General features: G+C 43.0%; 1 protein-coding gene and 1 long non-coding RNA gene across 3 annotated transcripts in view; one reads left to right on the top strand and one right to left on the bottom strand.

The window, feature by feature from the left end:
• The window catches only part of RAD51B (RAD51 paralog B), a 620,032-nt gene that overhangs the window by 503,518 nt on the left and 91,468 nt on the right, over positions 1-25,046 (top strand). The window lies entirely within an intron of this gene.
• LOC142015402 (uncharacterized) lies at positions 13,616-16,752 on the bottom strand. The gene is made up of 3 exons (XR_012646146.1): positions 16,667-16,752; positions 14,179-14,335; positions 13,616-13,789 (listed from the first exon to the last, which is right to left on the bottom strand). It is a non-coding gene; the product is annotated as an uncharacterized LOC142015402 (long non-coding RNA).

The raw sequence follows: 25,046 nt of genomic DNA, 5'->3' as shown, positions 1-25,046 counted from the left end.
CACAGTATGTGCACAGGGAAAATGGCTTTCACCTGATTGATGACTCTGGAAAAGATTGCAGCATGAGGAGTGCTGAAGCTGGTAGCGCTGCTGAAGTTTGTTTGGAGTGAGAAGGTGGATGTGTTTTTCGAAACCTGGCAGTTATTCCCTGTGAGGTGCAATAAATGGTGCGTGAAGGGTCTTGTTTCATCTCCTTGTGAGCACGTTGCTCCATGAAACCTTTTGAAGTGCTTGCCAGAGGATATAGCGGAGTTTGGTTGAGCTTCCTCAGGGTTCTCTCTCCGGGTTATGCAGCCATCCTTTTGATTTGGCTCTAGACTGTTCTACTGGCAGGGCTGCCTGGCAGGACTTTGCTTTCATGTAGAGCCTGGAATAGCTGATGACAGTAAGCCTCCTACCATGATAAACCTGGTGATCTGAGCGCTCACTTCCTTGTAGGGTTTGAAGAATCTTCTGTAGTGTAAAATGTGCAATCTTCTTTCAAACCAATGAAGCATCTTCCACAATTTAAGAAACCTTCCTTCCCCCAAACACACTTATTTGCTCTTCACTGGCAACACAGTTTTAGTCTAGATTCCTCTGAGTCCAGGTCTCTCTGGGTATGTCTACACAGCAAAGTTATTTCAAAATAACAGTCCTTAATGTCTACACAATGCAAACACTATTTTGAAATAATTTTGAAACGGTGGTTAGCTTATTTCGAAATAGGTAAACCTCATTGCACAAGCACCTATTTCAACCTATTTCAAAATAGAGGTTGTGCAGACAGGGAATAGCGTCTACTTCAAAATATGCCGTAGGGCGTCTCTTTCATAATAGGCTCTGCTGGCGGTGTCTACATTTGCATGCCTCTTTCAAAAGAAACATGCAAATGAAGGAAATTGTTAATGCAAATGAGGTGTCAGATTTACAGATCTGGCACCTCATTTGCATGTTCTTTTGAAAGAGTATCTTTTGAAAGAGGAAATGCAGGGTAGACGCAGCTCTTTCGAAAGTAATCCCCACCTTCGAAAGAGCCCTTCTTTCCACGATGGGGTTTACTTTCGAAAGAGCTGCATCTACACTGTTTTTCTTCTTTCGAAAGAAGCTCTTTTGAAAGAATATGCAAATGAGGTGACCAATATGTAAATTTGCATCTTGTTTGCATTTTCAATTTCCCTCATTTGCATGCTTTTTTTGAAAGAGGAATGCAAGTATAGACACTGCCAATGTGTGTAGACACTGTATTCTGAAATAGCGGAGGATTACTTCGAAATGCATTTTGTATGTAGCAGCATTATTGTTAAATAAGCTCTTTTGGAATAGCATTATTCAAAATAAGGCTGCTGTGTAGACATACCTACTGGCCACGTCTACACTAGCCCCCTTCTTTCAGAAGGGGCAGGGTAATGAGGGAGTCGGCAGATGCCAATGAGGTGCTGCTATGAATATGCAGCACCTCATTAGCATAATGGTGGCCGCATGCATTTCGAACGTGCAGCTTTCAAAACGCATGCTGCCTGTGTAGCTAGGGGCCTTTTGAATGGACCTCCCCGGACTTCGAAAGCCCCTTCTTCTAAAAACCAAATGGGAAGGAAGGGGCTTTCGGAGTCAGGGGTTCCTTTCGAAAGGCCCCTGTCTACACAGGCAGCGTGTGTTTCAAAGGTGGCACTTTTGAAACGCGTGTGGCTGCCGTTATGCTAATGAGGTGCTGCATTTGCATAGCAGCACATCATTAACATCTGCTGAAATCCCTCATTATCATGCCCCTTCCAAAAGGAGGGGTCTAGGTGCGACTCAGGCTCTGTGTTTCTATTCACCAGCTATAAACCTATTCTGTTCACACTTTCATCTAATACTACAAATATGCCGTTGTTCCAAGCAGCTTAAGCCCTGTTTAAAGATTTTGAGATCCCTTATAATATCTGATGCAAGAAATGCTGCCTTGAGCCTGCGGAAATTTCAGACAGCTCCAAGGGAAAAAGGAAACAATTAAAATTATTGGATCAGTCCAAACATGGCGATTGTTATTCTGGAAGATTCCACATGCAGCAGGGTGAGGGTGAGCGTGAGGGTGAGGGTGATGTAGCAGTCATAGGTTAGCTCAAGATTTACAAGTAAGGATGCAGAAAAAACTGAGAGCATGTTAGGCAGGCTATCAGGACATGTGGAGTGATCCTCAAAATAGCGCCTTTGAACTTCATTGTTTTGGGAGGAGGGGGAATTAAAAAGTATCCAACAGGTGAAAGGAGAGAGAGGGTGATGGGAGGCGGGTATGGACCTTGTGTATCTGCCTCTCTTTCATCTGCAAAAATCTCTTGAGAACAGGTTTTCCTATAAGATTTCAGGGTCTTTTTGCTTCTGGCCCGCTCAGGAATACTGAGAGTGTGGTCTTTTTTGTGGTATCTTAGTGCTTCCTTTTGGAATCTGAAAGTGCAGAGATGCTTGAAAAGAAGGCAGGGGAACTTATCTCAAATGTCAGATATTTAAAAACAAACAAACATGGAAATTTTTGAGCTGGGTTTGATTTCGGGGCACATGCTTAGGACAAGTGTTATTTTGTTTGACCACTTCCCCCTACTAAGGGGTGACATTTTCAGTAGTTACATGATGAGCAAAGCCCAGGGAGATTCCACAGCATTGCCTTGTTTTGCATCTGTCTTGGAGTAGAACACATCAGCTACAGCACAACAGACAGTCAAGTTCAAAAGCAGATATGGGGCTCCGTTGTGCATACATGCCACACCAGATGAAACCAGTTCTCTCCTGCTTGCTGGGGAGTCTCAGTTACAGCATCTGAAGTCAGAGGTTGGCTTAAGCTGCTCTGATTCCTGTCTCACCACCTCCCTTTCTCGGCACACAGCTTGCAATACAGTCCTCTCTTCTATCATGCATGGCAGGAAAAGTAAACTGGACTCAAGCTTCCCTTTGCAGTTGGTACTTGTAAGTCAGAACACGTCATACTTGGGAAGGCAGCAACATTCTGGATGAGTGAGAGTTGATTAGGGTAGGGTAGCAGGAAGAGCAGTGCTGGATTCTTATTATTAGTATTAGAATTATCTTCTATTTAAAAAAGGAAAAGGAAGAAAGATTATGGCAGCTTTGCTATTAAATGAGAAGAGTAGCATGCTGCAGATGTTTTGCTGAGGCGTGATGAGATTTGCAGCAGATGAGTAGGTTGCTAGGCAATGCTAATGAAAAGCAGGCCTTGAAAACTGCAGTGCTGTGTGGGCCCAAAAGTTATCTCGCCTCCCTCCCCCATACCCCACGCAACTTTCCAAATATTTATAAAATCCTCAACAGAAACAAAAAAGCCAGATGCTGGCCTGGGCTTTTGACAACTCTTTTTTTCCTGAGGGCACCCCCCACCTCTCTCTCTCTCACACACACACACGCACACACACACCCTCTCTCTCTCTCTCTCTCTCTCTCTCTCTCTCTCTCTCTCTCTCGTGCGCGCACACACACACAGAGGCTCCTGAACCAGCCCAGTCTTGGATTTCAGAGTTCACTAGGAGTTTAAGGGGTGGGGGTATATGTGTGTGTCTGTTGGAGAGGGGTGATGTGTGTTTGTTTTCTGTTTAATTCCATCCTTCAAGCTGAGATCTAACTCTGCTCTCTCACCCCTTCCTCCCCACAAAGCTCCTTTCCCTTTCAAGGCCCTCAGACACAATAGGCTTATTTTCCCATGCCCCCTAGGAAAGCTTGTGACAGGCAAATGAAAGCGGCTGCTTCTGGGGATACTTTTAAACTGAAAAAAAAATGAGCATTGCTGAAGCTACAGACACATGAATCTTGCTGTTTTTACAAAGGACGCAAGTCTCACTTCCCTTCTCAGGAACATCAACATTCTTACATTTTCCCATTTAATTTTTTAAGTAACTTTAATGCTGCCCTGACTGCATTGGAAGCTGATGCATTCCTCTGTTTATCAGCAGAACAGCAGGGCAAGCTTTTCCTCCTTGGCTTGCTAACCTGTCTCAATTCTAAATTGTGGAGGGACCATATCTAGGGGACAAGGAGATGTTGCCTGAGCCCAGTTAGTCAGTTCAGAAACAGCCATTAAGGGGTGAGGCAGTTAGTGCCAGTTGTGGTGGTGGTCCAATAACGTATACGCATCTGTCACAGTGGGGCTAAACACCCAAATCATTTCAGATAGGCTGCCTAATGGTCATTAGGTGGTAGCACCTTTTGGTTAATATGCTGGCCTGATTTAGGTGTAAATCAATGACCTGTAGTGATTAAAGACTCCCCATCCAACTACCAGTCTCATCCAATCATCTATAATGTCATGTCTTGTTCTAAGGGGTCCATTCTCTCCTCAGTGTGTATTTACCATTAATGCTACTAGGGAGCTGCAAGCATGAATCGAAGACAACTAGAAATTTTTACAAAGACTTAGCTGAGACTTGAAGTCTAAACCATGCAAGCCTCAGTTTGTCAGTCTGGGAATGGGTGACAGGGGATGGATCAGTTGATTACCTGGTCTGTTCATTCCCTCTGGGCCTACCTGGCTGTTGGGAGATAGGATACTACTAGGCCAGATACCTTGCATCTGACTCGTTATGGCTGTTTTTATGAAGAGCACCAACAACACAGGAGGAACCAAGAGAAGCCACTTGCACTTTGAGAAGTGGAAATCAGGGTCCAGGGATTTTGCTATTTTTCTTTGGTTTGTTTTTTAACTACACTGGTTTTTCTTTTGCCTTTCTCTGTGGCTCCAACACAAATTGCTCAGGTTGTCAGAGTTTGTGGTACCAGGCACAACCTTTCCACGCCATACGTTGGATGGCACAGGTTGATCTATTCCGACTCATTTGTCTTTTCTCTTCTACATTGTTTGGGGGCCACTGAGTGGATGGAGGTGTCAGGTTTCAGAGGAGCTGTCAAACTAGAGTCTTGACCACATCTGGTGACTAGAGATCCCCGAGCACTTTTTCCCAACTGTTAACCATTCAAACATTAGTTTGAAGAATAACATTCTACTCCATAAATGCCCCATGCAGTTTTCAATTTGATATGCTATTATTTTTCCACTTCGTATCCTAAACTGTTGTGTGGTGTTGCTGTGCATTATTAAACAGCTGTTGCATTCCAGCACAGAAATGGCAGTATTTCAGTGATGGATGTTATGATTCCTTTATTTAGTTTGTAAACTGCTTTGGGATCCTCCAGGACAAACTGTTACAGAGTATAAAATATAGAATAGCTTCATTTCTCTGGATAATCACTTGGTGTTCTCCTTTGTTCTGACATTAGCAGCTATCACCTCACCTTCACTTGTATATAGCAGGGCTTTGATTACCAACACAGCTGTGTTGCCCAAAAAAGTCCATCTGCCTGGCTGCTTATTGAAACACCAAATGTACTTTAGTTGTGATGTTGTTTGCAGGAAAGGCCTTACCACCTCAACTCCTGTCAGTGTGTTCAGGGAGCTTTGCTTTGGGCATGCTACTTTGGAAACTACATGAAAAACATGTACAGATACTGCACAACATTTTCTATTAATATTTAATTAGCTTAATACAAACATCTGAGCAATCAAGTTTTATTGACATGACTGCCCATAGAAAACAAATTTCACAATCACGTGCATGGACATCTGTGGAAACTGTATTTTAAAGTCACATGAGAGAATTCACGTTGGAATTCTTGAGTCATCATCCACTCAGGAAAGAGAAACAATATTGCGTGATTTGCCTGATCAGTTATAACAGACCCAGTGTGAAAAACAGCTGTAATTAAATAATCATATTTGTGATCAGCCCATGCTTATTAAGTGGCATGAATAAGTTTGAATAAGTAATACATTTGAGGGCATTTTAATGTTTGGCTCAGTTTTGTTTAATACCTCCTTAGGCAAAGATAAAAGATTGAAATGCCCCTTACGTTCAAGGAGGTCCTGCCAATTGTACCACAATGTTTAGACTTATTTAGGGTTCACACTTGCAGCAGTTTATTCTTTAAAATAAATCCATTATATTGTCTCATCCCACCATAGCATCATGACAAAATTGTCATGACATGGATGTGCAATATTACAGTGACATCATATCACAATACAACAAAATCACAAGAAGATCTAAGAGTGTCTTGTCAAAGTCCTATGTCATAATATGCCAACATTATGCTGGCATGAAGTAATTTTGGGAATAGTTGCAACTTGCGGAATATGAAATGAAGACAAATCTGTTGCAATCAGATCCTGTAAAGTTCAGGCCTGTTGGCATCTCTAAGTAGCTAAATTATTTCAAACCTGTTAAGATAAATTGCTCGTTTCATTAGCAAGTTTTTGGATCGATTGCTTCAAAGTAAAAAGTTCCGGACAGTAGTCCTCCCCTTCTCTTGTCCAGGGCTTGATCTTCTGCCCATTGAAGGGAATGGTAAATCCCGGATTGATGTCAGTGGGACAGTATGTACACATAGAGATCTTTTTGTGTCCATGCTAGTGGATCTGTGTGTGTAAAGCAACATTTGGTAGGTCTGTTTTTCATAATATTTCACTTTTACCTCAAAGTAACCTTTTCTGTTCCACGACTGTCTCTGTCAGCACCACACATTGTTAAGAGAAGGTCCTCCTTAGATTCATGCACACTCAACTGATCATGAAAGAACCTCAGAGCAGTTATTAATTTTATTGCCCTATTGCACTCCAAACTCCCTTCTATTCGAGCTTCTCTTCTCATGGACAATGAATGCAGTGAGATGAAGGCAGGATCAGTGCCAATGTGGAGCTGCCCTTTTTGCACTAGTCATTACAGAAAGGGGTTGTATGTCAACAGCCGTGCTGCTTCCTTTAGGCCGTGTCTACACTAGCAAGTCCTTTCAGAAAATCAGGCTGTCTTCCAAAAGGACAAGTGGAGCGTCCACACACAAAATGCACTCTCAAATTCCTTTTGAAAGTATGCAGTGCTTCTTCCAGAGGCCCTCTTCCTCTCACAGATGAGGAACAGTGCTTTTTTCCAAAAGAGTTGTTAGAAAAAAAGTATGTGTAGATGCTCCAGGGGCCCTTTGTTCAAAAGAGCGATCCTCATGGTGCAGGATTTTTCAGTCCTTTGTCTGTTCTTTTGAAAGAGCGGGGGCTGTGTGGTTGTGCTCTTTCAAAAGAGCAGGTTGCTCTTTTGATCCGCGTTTTGTGTGTGGACGCACTCTTTCGCAAGATCTTCCAGAAGATCATCTTTCAAAAGATCACTGTAGTGTAGATGTGGCCTTAGAGCATTGAAGGAGAGGGGAGTAAAGGGGCATTAGAAGAGTCAGAAGTTGCACTCTGGGAGGGGTGATGGAGTCTAAACTGGCTTTTGGTCCTTGGTGAACTTCTTGGTTCCTTGTATGTAATGACTGACATAAGAAGATAGTGCAGCAGCCCTTCTGCCCTTTAGAGAGCAATGAAGGGCTCAGTGAGAATTAAGAAAGAGTGCATTATATCTTTGATCCAATGGACAGTGTTAAATCTGCCCGACTGTGAAATAAAATCTGAGTGGAGCCTCAGTTCCATTTCTAAGAGGCTTAATACTAAGATAAAAGGTCCCTTTCCTCCACCATTGCTTGTAGACGGTTCTTGCTTGTGCACTGCCAGTAGTGCTGTGGAGAAATAGGGTCTTCGGGAGCCCAGACTGGTTATAAGCAGCTGGTTGTGAACAGTAGGAGGCTAGCAGTGGGAATAGCAGGAAGCTAGAAGCAGCTTGAACCATTTTGTTCCTTCTTAGACTTTGACATGACCCTCTGCCTCTCACACAAAGCTAAAGCCATGCTGCCTGCCCTCAAAGGAAGGCCAAAACTGGCAGTGATGCTTTTTCGTCAATGTTTTGAACAGCATTGTGTGATAAGGCTGAGTCCAGTGTTTTTACCTCTGCCTTCTGGAACCAGGGAAGTTGAAACAATTTTTATACTAGGGGGTGCTGATAATGGAAACTGTGGAGACCATGTACAGTATTTGGTGTTTGTTATTACTACTTCAAGCCTGGGAGTGTAGCTGCAACTCCAGCACCATTGTCTGAACCCTTGGCCAGATCCCAGTCAGTACTGTGTACAAGTAGTTGATTCCAAAATTGGTTGAGTAAAGAAGTTCACTGCCTAACAAGCAATCATCCATTGGTGTAGTTTTCCTTGGATCAGGACTTGTTCAGAGAGAAAAATGAAGTCAGGGGATGATCTTACCGCAACTGATCAATGGAGCTTCAAGTGCTGACAATCCCTTCCTCTTCTAACAAAAAAATGGGGAGAAGCTTGTCAAGCTGGCAAATAGCCATCTTGGGAGCGAGCATCCTTGAACACTGAAGGAACTTAACATTCAGTGGTGAAAATGAAGCACTAAGGTCCAAGTGGGAATTTGGGATGCAGAATCTAAATAAGTTCAAATAAGAAAAATCTTGGATTTGTGACTGCAGAATTCTTTGTTTGAACATCTGATTGCTTTAGCCACACTCCTCCAGCTTTGCCTGCTCCCTCTCTGTTGCGGTGATGGAGGAGCTGGTTGTGTCTCCATGGTTAATACTGCAGTGAGAATTCCAATCTAAGCCATATGTTGAAATCCCACCACCCCCCGCCTCTCCTCCAACTTTTTGTAGAAAGGCAAATGGTATGAAAATGACTGTGCTCAGTTTAAGGGAAGGGAAGCATTTAACTGAGATTTTTTTTCAAATGTGCAAGAGAAATGCTTCTGAAAAGCTAAGGACTCAAACTTTAGCCCTTTTTGAAATGTAAAATAAAAATCTTGTCGTTTTTTTCAGCCACCATTAACTTTGAAACAGAAGGCTCTATTATCTCAAATATTCCTGTGTGTATTGTTGCCCACTCCCCATGCTTAATATGGGCTGTTGGAATGCTGGTTTTGAAACAAAAATGGTGTTTTATGAACTTTCTGGTTAAAATTTTGATTAAAGTTTTAATTGCTTGGTGAATAGTTTCCTTTACTAGGCATTAATCAGCTGAAGTTTTAGCATGTTACGGTAAGTGACTAGCTGCCAGCTACTGGGGTTCAGGGAGCAGTGTGTGGATTTGGAGGGATTAGGAACAGCTCCGAACTCTGATGTGCAGAGGCTTTAGCACCTGGCCTCTTTGCTGAGGTGGAGTGGTTCTGATCTCCATTCTAGTGGGCTTTTTGGGACCTAGCAGAGCTGAGTCCCTGTGTTCGGGCCTCAGCAAAGGGACACAGATACTGTAATTTACAGTACTTCAAATATAGAAGGGAAGGCTTGCATGGTGAATAGTCATAGAGAGGTAGCCTTGTTAGGAAGGCGAGGGAATGAGCTGCATTAAGGAAGGCCAAACTATTGTTTGCAACTGAGATGTCCCAGGATAGTGGTGAATATCAAGAGGGATAAAAGAAAACAAAGTTGAAATATCATGAAGGGAGACGCAGTAATGTAGAAGGCAGTGAAAATTTGTGAGATTTTTGGGATGCTCTGCCAAGGGGGACTGGAAAAAGCAACATCACTTGAGATTTAAAATGAGATCTGAGATACCATACTGAAAAACTGGGAAATACAGTGCCCTAGCCCTTTCGGCGGAGACTGAATTAACTACCAGGTCTTTTTTTGCCCTCTGCAAGTTCGCTTGCTCTTTTGCAACTTTTCCTGAACATTTCCATTGCAAATAATCATTTGCCTTCCCTGAATATGAGAAGTATTTCTCTCCCCCTCCTCCTTCCCTTTTATGAAAGGATCTGTATGTGATACATTGTGTAAGTTGTCCTGAAGCTCTATATTGATCCCAAGGGCAAGAGCTCACAGTTCTCACTGAGGGTAAGAGTGATCAACTACAGGCTTTCCTGTTGCTGGGCTTGCTGACGGCCTGACTGTTTTTAAGACATCAACAGATGTTTCTGTTTAGAAACTATTGGCATCTTTATGAACTGTTTTTCCATTCTTCCCTCTCCCCCTCTGTCCTAGGAGCAATGAATTATGTACAACTACATTCCAACCTTCTCCTTATTAATATTTTGGTAGACACATCCCTAAGAAGTGAATCCATGTTTTCCTCTCATACTTCTGAGGACTTGAGCATTTTCCTGTGTGTGCATGCACATATACCCAGAGACCATAAAACACACACACACAAACACACACACACACGCTCTCTCATTATCCTCACCAGTTTATTTGCATCTTTAATTATTCAAAAATCCAAAAAGTCGACATAAGCATAGACAATGGATTGTCTCAAGTTTTCCCCTTCTATGCCATGTGCAAGGACCCTAGTTCCATCTGCATTTGTATCTTGCATACAATTTACCACACTGCTGATGCTTAACAAATAACAATAAGTAATAATAACTGGTGGAAATAGATTTAGCAATTGCTGTTTGTTTGCAGACAGACATGCAACTGCTGCAGGTTTAGTGATTTAGCAGACCATAAATTAAAAATGAATATTATTCAGACAATTGTGGGTGGTCTAAATATGCTAAACCAATTTATTTGCACTGTTGATAAGGTAATCCCAAAAAGTACGCTGTGTAATGTATACAGGCCAAACTCTTGCCGTCTGGTTATACTTAACCATTTTAAATCTGGCAACTGGTTGGATTAAATTTTGGAAAAAGATTATGTAAATGATGTGTACTGAATCATATGCAAAATATTTTTACCTGCTGATTCATGAATTGGATGCATTTTCCTCTTCAGGAAACTTCGTGTGGCATTAACCATTTTTCATACTTACTACTTGTCTATCATTTCCTCCTCTTTTCTCTTTTTTATAAATCTGATTTAAGCTTTCAATTGATGAAATTTACTTATGGTAACTAACTAAGAATGTTGGAGGTGTGCCTACTCTTTGTTTAGATTTCTTTCTGGATTTGAGCATACGAGGATTTTGGGGTCTGGGTTTTGGACTGGCCCATGCTAAAAACTTTGTAGCTACATAAAGCAGATCTAGACCCAAGTATTGCTAGAGTCTAAGGGTGTTTTTGCACTGAGGTCATTGGTAAGGATTGAGTCTGTGACCTTTGGCATCAAATGTGGCCTCTATTAATTAAGCTAAAAGAGTGATTTCATTACTGGGTTGTTCCAGTAAGCCATTTCTCTGTGGACAGAGAAAAGGACATAATGATCTTAGCCAGTTCTTTATAACTGGGTGTGTGGGGATAGGTTGGTCCAGGCCCTTCCATAGTTATTGCAGCAAACCTGCACTGCAAATCCTCCTTATCTCCTTCTGCTACAGAATTTAGTAGGTGCTGAGTTTCCATGGGGCAAACCCACTTCTTCAGAACTGGAATACTGCTACAGAAGTACATTTTAAGAAATGTAATTCTTCTTCGCTGGGTTTTATTGTCCATCGCTGTAAATGTGAATATCTTGTCCTAACTGAACAGGATTCGATATTTCCAGCTATGTTTCAAATGAGCTTTTAATTTTTGTGTGAATCTGCTGTAGGTGAAAGGTACTGAATGGATAGCCTGGAGGCTGTTGTCTCCCATTTATCTACATTATAGGTATATCTCAGGTAACATCTTCGCAAACTCCTATGCCCCTCACATTACCCTGCCTGAAGGGATAACTTTTCGGCTATGGTTACACTATAGTGACCTGTTGACAGAAGTCACTGTTGAAAGAGATTTGACGGCAAAATTTTTGTCGACAGAGTATGGTTACACACAAAAGCCAGTTGGAAGAGTGCTCCACTCTGTCAACAGTGGCCGGACTGCCTGGCCATTCTCTCGACAAAACAGACACCCGGAGGCACAGCAGAGAGGGTTGCCCATTCTCCCGGACGCACTATCTGTAGAGAGAAGACCACCCCAGAGTGTCCACACAGCTTTTCTGTTGACTGAACCTGTCAACAAAAGGTGCTGTTCCTCATCTGGGAGAGGCAGAAGGTTGTTGACAAAACTCGCTAGGGTAATCATAGGTCTAGAGTACAGACTGCAGTCCGCAGTCCATTTGTTTCTTAGCCTCTCCTCTGAGACTGCCCAACAAAAGAACCAGAAGCAATGATGGTTTTAATGATGTGGCCTTTTACAGATTCTGGCTTTTGGAGTCTTCTGCCTGTGAACAGCTGGAGCATGGCAATGATGGTGCAAGCATTCCTTATGCTAACCTGTTTCTAGGCCTTTTTAAAATCAGCCGCTGTGCCTATAAAGCAGATGGTTCTTAGTTGAGAGTGATAGCTTTTATTGGACCAACTTATGTGGGTAAGAGACAGAAGCTTTTGAGTACAACAGAAGCTGGTCCAATAAAAGATATCATCTTACCCACCTTGTTTCTCTCAAAGGGCTACAATACTGAAAACATAAAATCATTTATTTTGAGGGTGGACCAAATGCATACCCTAGCATGAGGTGGGTACAATTGCCATTGAAGTCAGTAAAGTTTCCCACGTACACCTACCTTCGCCTAGCAGTGGGTCTTTTTATGTACAGAATGGAGACAGTTCTCACTAAGCTAGGATGGGAGAAGCTTTCTTTGTCACTGTCTCTGCTGCACCTGTTATGTGGATTGAGGACTTTCATAATTTGAAGTCAGTCACTTTTCACTGTAACATGTTCATTTTAAAACTTTGTACAATAAGCAGTTTGGTTTGGTTTTGTGGTTTTTTAGCTTCTACCTAGTAAGATATTACTGTTGGAGTGGTTATTCTGTATAATTTTAATGGGTAATACCACTGGAATTGGTAATGTCTTTTTACTGATACAATGGAAGAAAAGTTAGTAACTGTGCCCCTTCAGTACACAGAGATTGATGTTTTACAAACACCTTAGAAATGCTAGTGGCATGAATCCTAACCACATCCTGTTTTTGTTACTGCCATTACTTTTAGGAAACAGTATATTACAGATAGTCACATGACAAGCTAGCAGAGAGGCAGGATTAGAATTCAGGAATTCCTGGCTCCCAGTCCTGGTCTTACTCCACTACAGCACCCTGCTTTTCCTACGGAGGTTAACTTCGCTTCAGGTTTCAGCAGAAGATACCAAACTGTGATCCTTTATCCTACAGCAAAGATCTGCAAGAACGGCAAATGGAGCACATAAACAGACTTACCAAGGAACTTGATGCTTTGTTTTCAGAGGTCTGCATGCTGACGGTTTGCTCAGACCTCTCCCCGTTATATATCAACTTTCCCAGCTCCCTAGACTGGCTGAAGCCTTTTGGCAAACCCTGTTTTGTGTGGTTGAATCCTTGAGTGATGCTTCACTTTTACAGGTTTGTTATATTTCCCCACACTCTGAGAAATGCTCATCCCACCATCAGCAAACAAATCTCTTTGCACTATGAACAGTTTTCCTTCAGCAACTGAGTGCTCCCATAGAATAGGGAGCGGTAAACAACATTGTTTACACTTTCTGCGAATAAGAGACTATTAACGTGAACAGAAGGGCAATTTAAACAGGCTAAAATGACCCCTGCCTAGCCTGTTTGGAAGCAGGGACAAGTTGCTTTCTCAGCGTGCTTGCCAAGGATATCAACTTTTCTATAGGTTTTTTGCATAAATTAAAGGCTTAGAGGGATAGAAAGCTTTTGTCTGACAAAAGGAGGATCCATCAGGCTTAGAAATGGACTGAATGATGTCTTGCCTATTGGAATTTTCCTATTAGCACATCTGTAGTGGGAGGGTGGGGAATCACTGGTGATTCCCTTGAAAATAGAAATCACTAGTGAGCCCTTGGAAAAAATTCTCATAGGATACTAGATCTGCCCAATTGCATATGCCCTAAGGAAAATAAGTATAACATAGCCTTGGTTTAGTCCAGCATCATTAATACAAACTGCATCTCAAATGCTTTTCAGTAAAATAGTCAAGAAAATCACTTACCTCTCCTATCTCATGTACATATGCTATCCATCCACCCATTGCGTTTCAAAGGTGCCTGTTAGCAGTAGCAATGTTGAGGGTTATAATCAAATAACTAATTTTCTTTTTATCATTAATACAATTTCAGTAGTGTGTTTTATTATAAATATAATACTGAAAATAGAATAATAGCAGAAAAGAGAAAAAGGAAGAGAATTAGACAAGGAAGAAAAAAGGAGGTTCTCACCACCAGGGGTGAGACTGTGAAGTAACTGGCCAGAGATTAGTGCAACATATGAAAAGTGGAAGAGGACTATAAAGAGAACAGAGAAGGCTAGTGCAAATTTCAGTAGCATTTTAAAAACAAAGAGGGCAGTTCTGAAGTAAAAGAAGTTCTTTTATTCTGAAGCGAGCAAGAGAAATCAATGGATGCAAAGTACTGTATGTTAAAACACTTTTTGTTACCTTCCCTTATTTTCCTGAGGGATGGAAACCATTTTGACCTGATCCTCATCATGTCAACGTAGATCAATAGACAGCACAGCCTGAGCATGCCACTTGGTATTCCACTCTGACTCTGGTATTTCACAGGACTCCTCCCAGTTTTAACTGGTTGAAATGTCTGCAAATGTAGATACCTTAGACCTCCCTTGGAGTCAGCGCAAAGCAATTTCTCACCCACTGTATAAATGCAGGACTCTTGTAAATGTCCTACCAACCATACAAATAGTTAGGTCCTCTCAAATTTCAAGACTTCACTTAAAAATAATACATTGAATAGAATGGTTCAATAATAGCTAATGGGACATGGTATTAGTTTGGTAGGTTAGGTATCAGTTTGAATCTGATCTAAGTTGACAGCCTCTCTTAAGTTATCATCTGATGTTTGTTCCAGTGTCCATGTGAGATGAGAGTTTTCTTGTAAGGCATGCGGGGCAGATCTTTTGAAGTCCCAAAGGACAGATGTCAGTATTACCAGAATCTCCACCATACCTGGCCCAAATCACTATCTTTCTTGGCAGGCTGATCACAGTGGCTCATGGACTGAATAGGCTGGGGAGAGTTTCCTTCCCACTCGTTCCTAGAGGTGTGAGGAGAAACATGTCCTGCTGCTGTTTTTGCTGTACCTGTTCTGTGGCTGGAAGATTTTAGGTTCCAGGGCTGTTGATCCATCATTATGTATGAGCAAAAGGAACTCATTACAAGTAGGGTTGGTAAGTTGTGATGGAAGCCAATACAGGGATAGGGTAGAGGCAAGCTAATGTGCTGAACTGGCCTGGGACTGGATTTGGATCCACCTGCTGTGCATTTCCTCCATTGGGGCTTGATAAATATTCTCCTTCCCTTTCTCTACCCCCCACCCCTTTTTCCACCGCAAAGAGCATAGACAAGGGGCCCCTTTCATCCTGGTACAGCTCTCTGCTGATTAATGTGATGCAATGTTCCCATGCAGGCAGAGGCAGCAGTATGTCTGCCATGTAATTAAGAGCGAGATAATGAATGCTTTAGAGGCTATTCAAGCGCTGCTGCCGGCCTCCCTGCAGAACCAGGCTCTTTCTCAGCAGTTAAGCCAACTGGAAGGAGGGACAGCAGAAATCTCATTGGTTCCCGGTTAATCATACTGTAAACCCCGGGCCTCACACTACTGAAAGAAGAGTAAGGGTTGGAATGGGAGAGATGGGCAAGTGGGTCTCTACTAACATTGCAGGACCAATGTTTTGTTGTTGTTTTTAATGTGTTTGACCTTGCAGCAGCAGAAGCTTTAAATATGCACGTCGTGGCTTTGTATGGGTGTGCCTTTTTTGTTTTATATGGGAAAAGCATCCTTTAGTAAGCATAAGAGTCTGCCTCCTCAGTAACCCAGGGGCAAAGATGCTGCTGCTACGGCTTCGTGGTCTTTGAAATGTGGGAAACGAGCCAGAGACACAATAGGTTTATTCTTTTTTTTTTTGTGGGCTTTACAGTTACAGCCCCATTGTCTAGTTAATAATAGCAGAAAGGACACTCCCCATCTCCTGACCCCTGTGTACATGCAGAGAAAATAGCACATCGGCTGGCTGTAAGCCCTATGCTATCCAAACTTCCCCAGTTGCATATGAGAATCAGACAAGAAAGAAGCTGCAATTTGCCTGATTAGCTTGAAGCAAGTGTCTGTGGTATTTATAAGGAATTAAGCTTACTCCCCTATGGTTTCCTAGATTGCTACTTAAGTTTGCTCATTCAAACCATTTCAGACTTCATAACTGAGCACATAGTAGGCTGAATTCAGCTACATGCAGTCAGATGTTAGCAGGTATAACTCTTAGAAAATCCAAATTGACCAGTGATATAAATACAATATAAACTGCACAGTGGGTGTGAATTAGTCAAAAAGTGGCTTTTAATGAGATGGTAAAGTGAAGAAATTTGTAATGATTTGGTATTCAGTCGGACTGCAAACTGAGAGCAACTTGCTTAGCAAGGGGCCAGTTGAGTATCATGTGTAAATTAAAGCAATGCTCATAGTTGTTCGGATTTATGTTTGATCCATCCCAAGAGTCAAATTCTGCGCCAATATAAAGAGATACATTCTCATTAGCTTCAGTGATAAAATTGATCCCCACAGACTACCAAACTTGTGGTTACAGGTTACATTTCTGCAACACTTACTCCCATTTTTAATCAACCCAGTGAGTAACTGAAACCACCATTTACTGCTGGTTTTCGCCCAGTATAAGATATTGGAAGCTCCCAGTGTGATAGTTAGGCCTTTTCTTGCATATACAGAACTAAAGGAAGAGGTGAAGTAGATGTCAAACACGATGAAGCATTTGTGACAGGATCAAGTTCTCTCTCCCCCAACAGAATCCTTTTGCATGTTCTCACTCTCACTCATATACTTGTTACACCTCATTTTTGTTGTGCAGTACCAACACACACTCTACTACACACACACATTTGCTATGGTACTCACATTTCCTGAGCCTCTCATGTGTGCCCTTTATTTTCATTCTCTCTCTCTCTCTGTCATGCCTAAGATCCAGACAGTAAAAGCTGAGAAGTCGATAGTCAAAATAGTCAAGATACCCTTGTCCAAACTGAGAGAAGCACAGAGAGAAAACAACATAAAGGAGAAACATCAGAACCCCATTTCTGAGGCTGATTAAAACATTTTACAAAATCTCCTTCTGTTGATGAAGCTGATTGGCAGGAAGTGATACAACATAAGTATTTTTTCCACTAGCAGAAGTACAGGACATCCTGGGACATCCTCCAGAGAGCACACAGTCATTGACTGTAGGTCTGTAAACCCTAGTATCACTAAATGTATTATAGGCAAACCTGCTTAAAAAAAAACAAAACATTTGCTGATCTAACTGATGACTTCAAGTTGCATTCCCTTTACCAGTGAGCGGCTTCTGTGACTTGTATTACAAGAAATACGTACAACAGATAGCTACACAAGAACCCATAACTAATTTGGTGGGCTGTAGCAGGGTCCAGTATATTTCTATCCTACAACTTATCTCATGATGAAAAAAAACTTCACCAGACCCTTATGTGAAAAGGTACTTGTTTAGCATCTACCATGCATTATCTGAAAGATTTCCAAGTGAGTAAGGCATTCGTTTACCACAAAGTTCTACTAATATGACAGCTCTGCAGGCAACATGAAGAGGCTGACATTTCTATAGTCACATGACATTAATGGTGCTTACAATTTAGGTGTGTCTGCAAGAACACAGGTGTTTTTGCCTCTGCTAGTCACTGACGCCCTACACACCCACATTTATGGTTCAAAACTCTGAATAAAATTGGATATAGACAGGAAATTAAAGTAGATTCCTATGGAAACTGTCTTACAGAAGCGGCCATGTGAATCTCAGATATCGCTGTGCCTTCCATGTCCTCCAAGGTGAGATACTAGGTCAGATCTGCAGGCACAGTGCAGTTTTTCAAGTCAAACTGTCCATATACCGTGGCTGCAAAACTGGTTCAAATTACCTAGGGAGGAGCTCTGCGACACAGGTTTAATCCTGCAGTGACACAGAGCCAACATAAGGAATTATATGCCATATAGATTCCATGCTACCATCATAGCAAGGAAAGGGGAGGGTGGAGTAGTCCTCTTCTACATTATGCCAGTCCTGGCCTATGTTTTCTGCCTCTTATGGCTCTTACAGGCCAGTTAGAGTATTCCTCAGGCTTCTCTAGGACAGTGTGGGAAGGAAGAAGTACTCAAAATACCATCAAGACCAGAGCAGTGTAAAGGTGGTTTTTCACTGCCCTATGCATCTTAGGAGCCGTGTGTACACGTGCGCGCTACTTCGAAGTAGCGGCACTAACGTCGAAATAGCGCCCATCACAGCTACACGCGTCGGGCGCTATTTCGAAGTTAACTTCGACGTTAGGCAGCGAGACGTCGAAGTCGCTATCCTCATCAGGAGATGGGGATAGCGCCCTACTTTGACGTTCAACGTCGAAGTAGGGACCGTGTAGTCATTGCGCGTCCCACAACTTCGAAATTGCGGGGTCCACCATGGTGGCCATCAGCTGAGGGGTTGAGAGACGCTCTCTCTCCAGTCCCTGTGGGGCTCTATGGTCATCGTGTGCAGCAGCCCTTAGCCCAGGGCTTCTGGCTGCTGCTGCAGCAGCTGGGGATCCATGCTGCATGCACAGGGTCTGCAACCAGTTGTCGGCTCTGTGGATCTTGTGTTGTTTAGTGCAACTGTGTCTGGGAGGGGCCCTTTAAGGGAGCGGCTTGCTGTTGAGTCCGCCCTGTGACCCTGTCTGCAGCTGTGCCTGGCACCCTTATTTCGATGTGTGCTACTTTGGCGTGTAGACATTCCCTCGCAGCGCCTATTTCGATGTGGTGCTGCCCAACGTCGAAGTTGAACATCGACGTTGCCAGCCCTGGAGGACGTGTAGACGTTATTCATCGAAATAGCCTATTTCGATGTTGCTACATCGAAATAAGCTACTTCGATGTAGGCTTCACATGTAGACGTAGCCAGGATGTCATGTGCATGTGGGCATAGTGAGTTCAAATTGGGTGCAAAATGCTATCAGATCACAATGGTAACAGTCTACACCCACTTTCCATTCACTATGCACAGGTGTAAATGTGGTGTTCAGGTGGGGTGAAGGGACTCTAAAGCCATCAATCATCCGTGGACAACCCTGGTGTGGAGGAATCCCCAGGTGGCATGAAGGCAGCACAGCTGGCTCTGTGCCACTCCTTTCTCCACTCATAGCACAAGGGACAGAGCCTGGGGAAAGGGGAATGGCCTGAGTATCACTGTACTCTAACAATCACCAGCAGCCAGAATGGCCCTTGGCACAACTCAGAGCAGCCCTCAAGGGGCTATTAGTTGTGTTAGGAACATAAAATCTCCAAAGTGGTGTTAAACTGCCACGTCTCCAAAATCCCACCCAGACCATAAGCATTTGGTCAGCTACTCCTTCCCACCAGGAGTTACACACCACATTGGTTCCCTCCTTGCAGGACTAGGGTCAGTTTCAAATAGGCATCCCATCACTTCCACTGGCATGTGATCTACTGTCTGACAGTATGACAGATGTGGAGCTACTATGTTATGATCTAAGAATACAGAGATGTGATAATTGTATGAACACTGTGTGTAAGCTGGTCAGTGAGGTTGTTAGCGGTAGTGATGTGATTTTTCTGTGTGAATGAAATGGTCTATCTTAATAGAGATGCTGATGATAAACAAGCAGAAAAGTAATAGAATGGCTCTGGATCAGCAACCTTCCAATGCTTGAGGGTCAGTTACAAGATAATGGCCAATTTCCTTGCTCCTTCCCAATGTTACACTGCAGTTTTGCCAAGCTGAGAGCCTAGAGATCAAAGAAACAGTAAACAGTTCGAAAGGCCATCTGGGAAGAGTGAGGGAATTGTGAATGTGATACACCTGGGCATGGAACACAGGCACTTGAACTGCAGGGTCTCTGAAATCAGCTGGGTCTTTCCCCAGCTTCCCAGGGCGAGTAAACCATAGGGAAAGCTGGCGTGCATAGAGACTGCTTACTGATTTACAGTTTGTTTTCTTGGGGATGTTTGACCTCTAAATACACAATACTTTAAGAAGGGTGTCTGGTGACTGGACACCACTTGTCTTAGCTCCTGGAAGGGAAAGGACTACAGGTATGGAACTTAGCAAGAACATGCTAAGATAATCACAGCTAGCTGCTGGGGACTGCAGCCAAGGCTTGGTCTAATTCCATTCCATTCCCAGCAAAGGAAGAAGTTCGAGGTCTGAGACTTCATAGGGCAGTGGTGTCCAAATGAAATTTAACAATCGCCACACATGCACACCCCAGCTAGTTCCCCCCACACGCCACCTCCAACTAGTCAATCTACGTGCAAACTGCTGGTGACTCGCCCAGCTGCGCAAACTATCCCATGGGCCTGAGCGAGCCTCAGGAGGCACTGCTTCTGCTACTGGCCAAGTCGTGGGGCACTTGTGTGGAGGGACAGAGGCCGCTCCACATGTGTGGCTCTAACGAGCCGCTTTGCCACACCGCTCTGTCCAGTTCACTACATGTGACGAACAGACAGTGTACTGGACACCGCAGTCGTAGGGTGTGTGCTTGAGGAGACCAGGTTAGAGGTCCAGTTAGCCCAGTAACTGACTGTTCTGTGATAGCCTACATTTACTTTCCTTAGTTTCATCCCATTACCCAAAGATATATGCCTCGTGCCTTCGTTTTGCCAACCAAAACCCAGCACTTGAGGGATACCAGCTTGTCAGAATTACCAGGCCATATTTAAAAAGAACAGCAAAAATCATGTCCTTATTATTGCAATGTAAGGCTGGACCCAGTGACACTTCCAGAAGTGGAGAGAGAAACAGAGCATAACGCGTCTCTGACCTGTCCAGAGGGACGTAACAGAAGAGCTTTTATTTTGTTTGTTTATACAGTGAGTCAGTCTGTGGTAACTGGGTTAAAGTCCACTTAGAAATAAAGAGAACAAAAGGCCTCCTGTTAGTACTGGACATTTGCCTCTTAAGATATCACAGAGAGGATTTAAAAAAAGAAAAAAAGAAAAGAAAAACTCCAGCAGGATGCAGGAAGCCACAGGCCTACAGGAATGTAACAGCACTTTGGAAAGGAAAACACTGGCTCAGACTTTCATCTGCAGATTTTTTTCTTCGTTTTTCCTTAGCTTCTCAACAGCCCATTGCAGCTGAAAGCATTAGCAAGGCCAGATCTCCAAAGACTACAGGGTTCCTATACAGAAAGCAAGCACATGAGTGGGGGCTCATCACTGGATCCCATGTTCCCCAGTCAGAGGGAAAATATGCTGGATTGTACAAATCACTTGACAGGGGCTGACAAGAGCTTCTGAAGAATGAGAAATTGCAGTGCTATGGCTGTACCCACTTGACCCTGTAGTCCCTTGCCAGTTTGACAGGTCTTCAGTGACCAGATTCCTAGGTCCTATAGGACCTGCTGTGAGAAAATATAGAGACTTGATTATTTTATTTTGCACATCTAATCATCTCTATCCAAGTATTTTGAAAGCACTATATAAAGACTAATTAAGCAACACTGTCCCCTGTGAGGTTCAAGAAGCGTTTAAAATGTTTGCAGTTAAATATTTGAACTGGGAGAGAGCATGAGATTGCATTTTATTTCAAATGCAAACACTCTTGTAATGTCAGTAAGTATATGCTAAATTTTATGAATGTTTTCTTCAGATTTTTTTACCAGAAATTGAATCATTTTCAAGTGAAGGGGAGTAGGCAGAAAAATTGTGTCAAAATGAAAATGAAAAGAATCATTTTACTCAGTTTTGCAAAAATACAAAATTGAAGGAATTTGGTAGGTGTCTAAAATGAAATGTATCGGAGAGGTAGACATGTTAGTCTGTATCTTCAAAAACAACAAGACGTCCTGTGGCACCTCATAGACTAACAGATATTTTGGAGCATAAGGTTTCGTGGGCAAAGACCCGCTTTGTCAGATGCATGAGTGGGGGTTTCAGAGGAGGATTTAAAGAGGGGGTCTCATTAAAGGGGAACGCCAGAGCTGAAATGGTAGCTGGTTTCACGACAAAGCCTATGTCTACATTACATCATAAAATCAATTTTAAGGCACTTAGCTTGCTTTTACAATGTGACTGGCTTCACTGCAAATACCATTACGTCAATTTTAAGGAGCTCTAAAGTCAACATTCTTGCATCGACTTTCTGATGCAGCATAACACCAAGTTTGAATTTAAACGGTTGAATTAATGCTAGTGTGGAAACAGTGTTGCTTTACATCAATTTTATTTCCCTCCAGAGGAGGCTCACAGGTATCCCACAATGACCCACAGGTGTCTGTTCTGGCCACTTCCACCCCTGCTGCTCTCCAGGTTTACAGGAAATAGGTAACAGGAATCCCAGGAATTTGAATTCATTTTCTTTCTGACCAGTGTGGATAGTGTGGAGTGCACCTCAGGAACCATCTATCACATCGCATCTCGCCACCACATCCAGCCATCATGACTACTCAGGGTTCTTCTGATCTTAGTTCTCAGGGTCGCAGAAGAGTTCCAGCATGGAGCTATAACGAGATCCTGGATCTCATTTCTGTGTGGGGTGAAGAATCAGTGCTAAGCAGACTGAGAATCAACAAACGAAATGTGGACATTTATGAAAAGATTTTGCAGGGCATGATTGATAAAGGGTATGCCCAGGCCACTCAGCAATGACGGGTCCAAATAAAGGAGCTCTGACAGAATTATCACAGAATCTGAGATGCCAATGGGCAATCTGGGTCATCTCCCAAGACGTGTCACTACTATGAGCCGCTCGATGCCATTCTTGGGAGGGACTCAACCCTGGTCCCCAAGGCTAGCACAGACACTTCAGGAGACTTTCCTCAGGTCTCCAGTGACAGTCGAGAGGGGGAGCAGGAGGTGGAGGCGGATGAAGAGGAGGATGCCAACAGTCAGCAGTCATTTGAGGAAGCTGCTCGTACCAGCCTGTAGCTTTTTGTCACCCTGGAGCCAGTCCCCTTGTCGACACCTGACACTCCAGGGTCCATCAATGCTTTTGAGGGCTTTTCTGGTGAGTATGTTTTTTTAGAATGTTGCGAGTGGATTGTGGTGGGGTTGGGGTATAGGTTTATTTCTGCTGAGAATATTTTTTAAACTGCATGTTGGATTTATGCCCCTTAGAACAGCTTGTTAATATTTCTGGGGATGGAGTGCTTATCCTTTTTGGGGATTTTCATAAAGGGCTCAGCCAGGTACTCTTTTGTTTTTTGAACAAGGTTTTTGGGGAGGTCTGATTTATTGCAGCTTCCACAATAGTACACCTTGCCATGCTGGGCAACCAGTAAGTAATCTGGTATCATGGCACCATCCAGTATTTTGGCACATTTTCCAGCCCTGTGCTCACACAGTATGAGCATATTTTCTTTTTCACTCTCTGTTATTCTTAGGAGGCCGATGTCTCTTTGCAATCCTTGCACAGGATTTATGAAGCTCCTCCAAGTAAGTTTTTCTCTGTGCGCTACAGTTTACAGGGTTACTCCTCCTGCCCTGAGCCTTCCGTGAGCCACCAAGGAATTTTTTTTTCTGCACTTCACAGTTTACAGGGATGAACAGCATCCCCAGCAGGCCATTAGCTGCCAAAAAAGTTTTTAATTTGCTTTACAGTTTATAGGGTTTTGTTTCAAACCCTTCCCACCCACCGCCATCCGTAAGCAGTCAAGACCTTAACATGTCTGCAAATAAATGGTCTGTGTAAATAATAGCTTATGTTCTGCAGAGGTTGATTGATTGTCATCCATCAGAAGCCAAAAGTGGCCTTGGAAAACAGAAATTGCAGTGATAGTCAAACAGAGACCCATTCATTCTCAGGCAGGGATTCCCAACCTATGGGTTGTGATTAGATTGTCTTAGTGTTGTCAACTAGGCTATTAAGCAGCCACTTGACGACTCCTCAGCTCCCAGTCCCTGCCCTGTGGTGCTGAAATGGAACTCAATTTAATTGGTTTAACAGCTGACAGGAGGGATCATGCCCTAAAACCAATTAAACCGAGTACAGTTTAAGCCTGCAGGGCAAGGAACTGCCCACACTGCAGGTGGAGGATGGGAGTAGGAGGGCTGGAGGGAGCCAGGCAGAGAAGGAGTTGGCCCAATGAAGGAGCAGCGGGAGTCAGCAGCGGCAGCTTGGAACTCTCCTGCGAAGTAGGTGGGGGAAACGGGGTGGCTAAGACAGGTTTAAGCCTGTCAAAGCAGGTCTCATTCTGGTATCACTGCACTTCAGGGCGGGGGACAGAAAATCACAAATTTCCGTGAAAGTGGCCTTGCACATGTGGAAGTTCTGCAACCCTTGCTGGTCATCTTAGACCTCCAAAACGATGTGGTCCCACCAGTGCATGCTGGTTTCACATCTCCAGAACTGGTGCTCTACTGCAAGCAATGCATCCAGGGCAGCCAGCAGCTCTGCATTCCTGTTCTCCAGTTCTTGAACATCATCCAAATCATCTGCATCCATCTCATCCTCCCACTAGCTTTGTCTAATTATATACTGTACGACACTTCAGGAAGCAGCCATAATACACTGTGCAACAACCCTAAGCTGTTCAGGATCCATGCTAGTAACCTAGGTAAGCTTTGGGAAAAATGGCGCAAAAAATTGTGCGAAATTCCTTGGGCTGGCCATTTGTTTTCCGGGGTGAGGCGGGGGGGGAGCATTGCACTCTGAGATGATGACATTGGACACCCACAAGCACTTGCGGCACATTTTTTTCCATAATCCAGTGACACAAAATCCCACAATGTATTGCTGATAAAGTCGAATGTAGGTAAGGCAATGGAGACATGCCGTGTTGACTTTCTGGACATTTACAGACACACATCTTCGATTTTATAAATTCTAGCGGTAAAAAGCCAACTTTAATAAATTCAACTTTATTTCTTAGTGCAGATGTTTGCCCGATTCATCACTCTTTTTCCACAGTGCTAGTTAGTACTATTATTACTATTTTAGATGAGTAAACAGAGGTGACAAGCTATTTGGTGACTTGCCTAAGGCTACATAGCAAGTTTTGTTGCTGTATTCGTTGGTCAGAAGACTGTCAAAAATGCTGTCTCTTAATTTATCGCACTTAATGCAAAGGATAGTCTCACTAAATATTGTGCTAGCTAATCTTTTAATACTTGGAATAACCACAGCAATGTGACGTCGTTTTAAGCAGTTCTTGTATTTAAAATTGATCGGGTGATATGGTTTTAAGCACTGTAGTCCTGTTGATATTGATATTGAGTTAGATTTCATTTAAAAATATAACTTACGTGTAACTTAAATAGACCATTATGTGCACTAGACCAC

The sequence above is a fragment of the Carettochelys insculpta genome, chromosome 6 (genome assembly GCF_033958435.1).
Source record: "Carettochelys insculpta isolate YL-2023 chromosome 6, ASM3395843v1, whole genome shotgun sequence".
In the NCBI taxonomy this organism is placed as follows: Eukaryota; Metazoa; Chordata; order Testudines; family Carettochelyidae; genus Carettochelys; species Carettochelys insculpta.
This window is presented reverse-complemented; position numbering and strand designations above follow the sequence as displayed.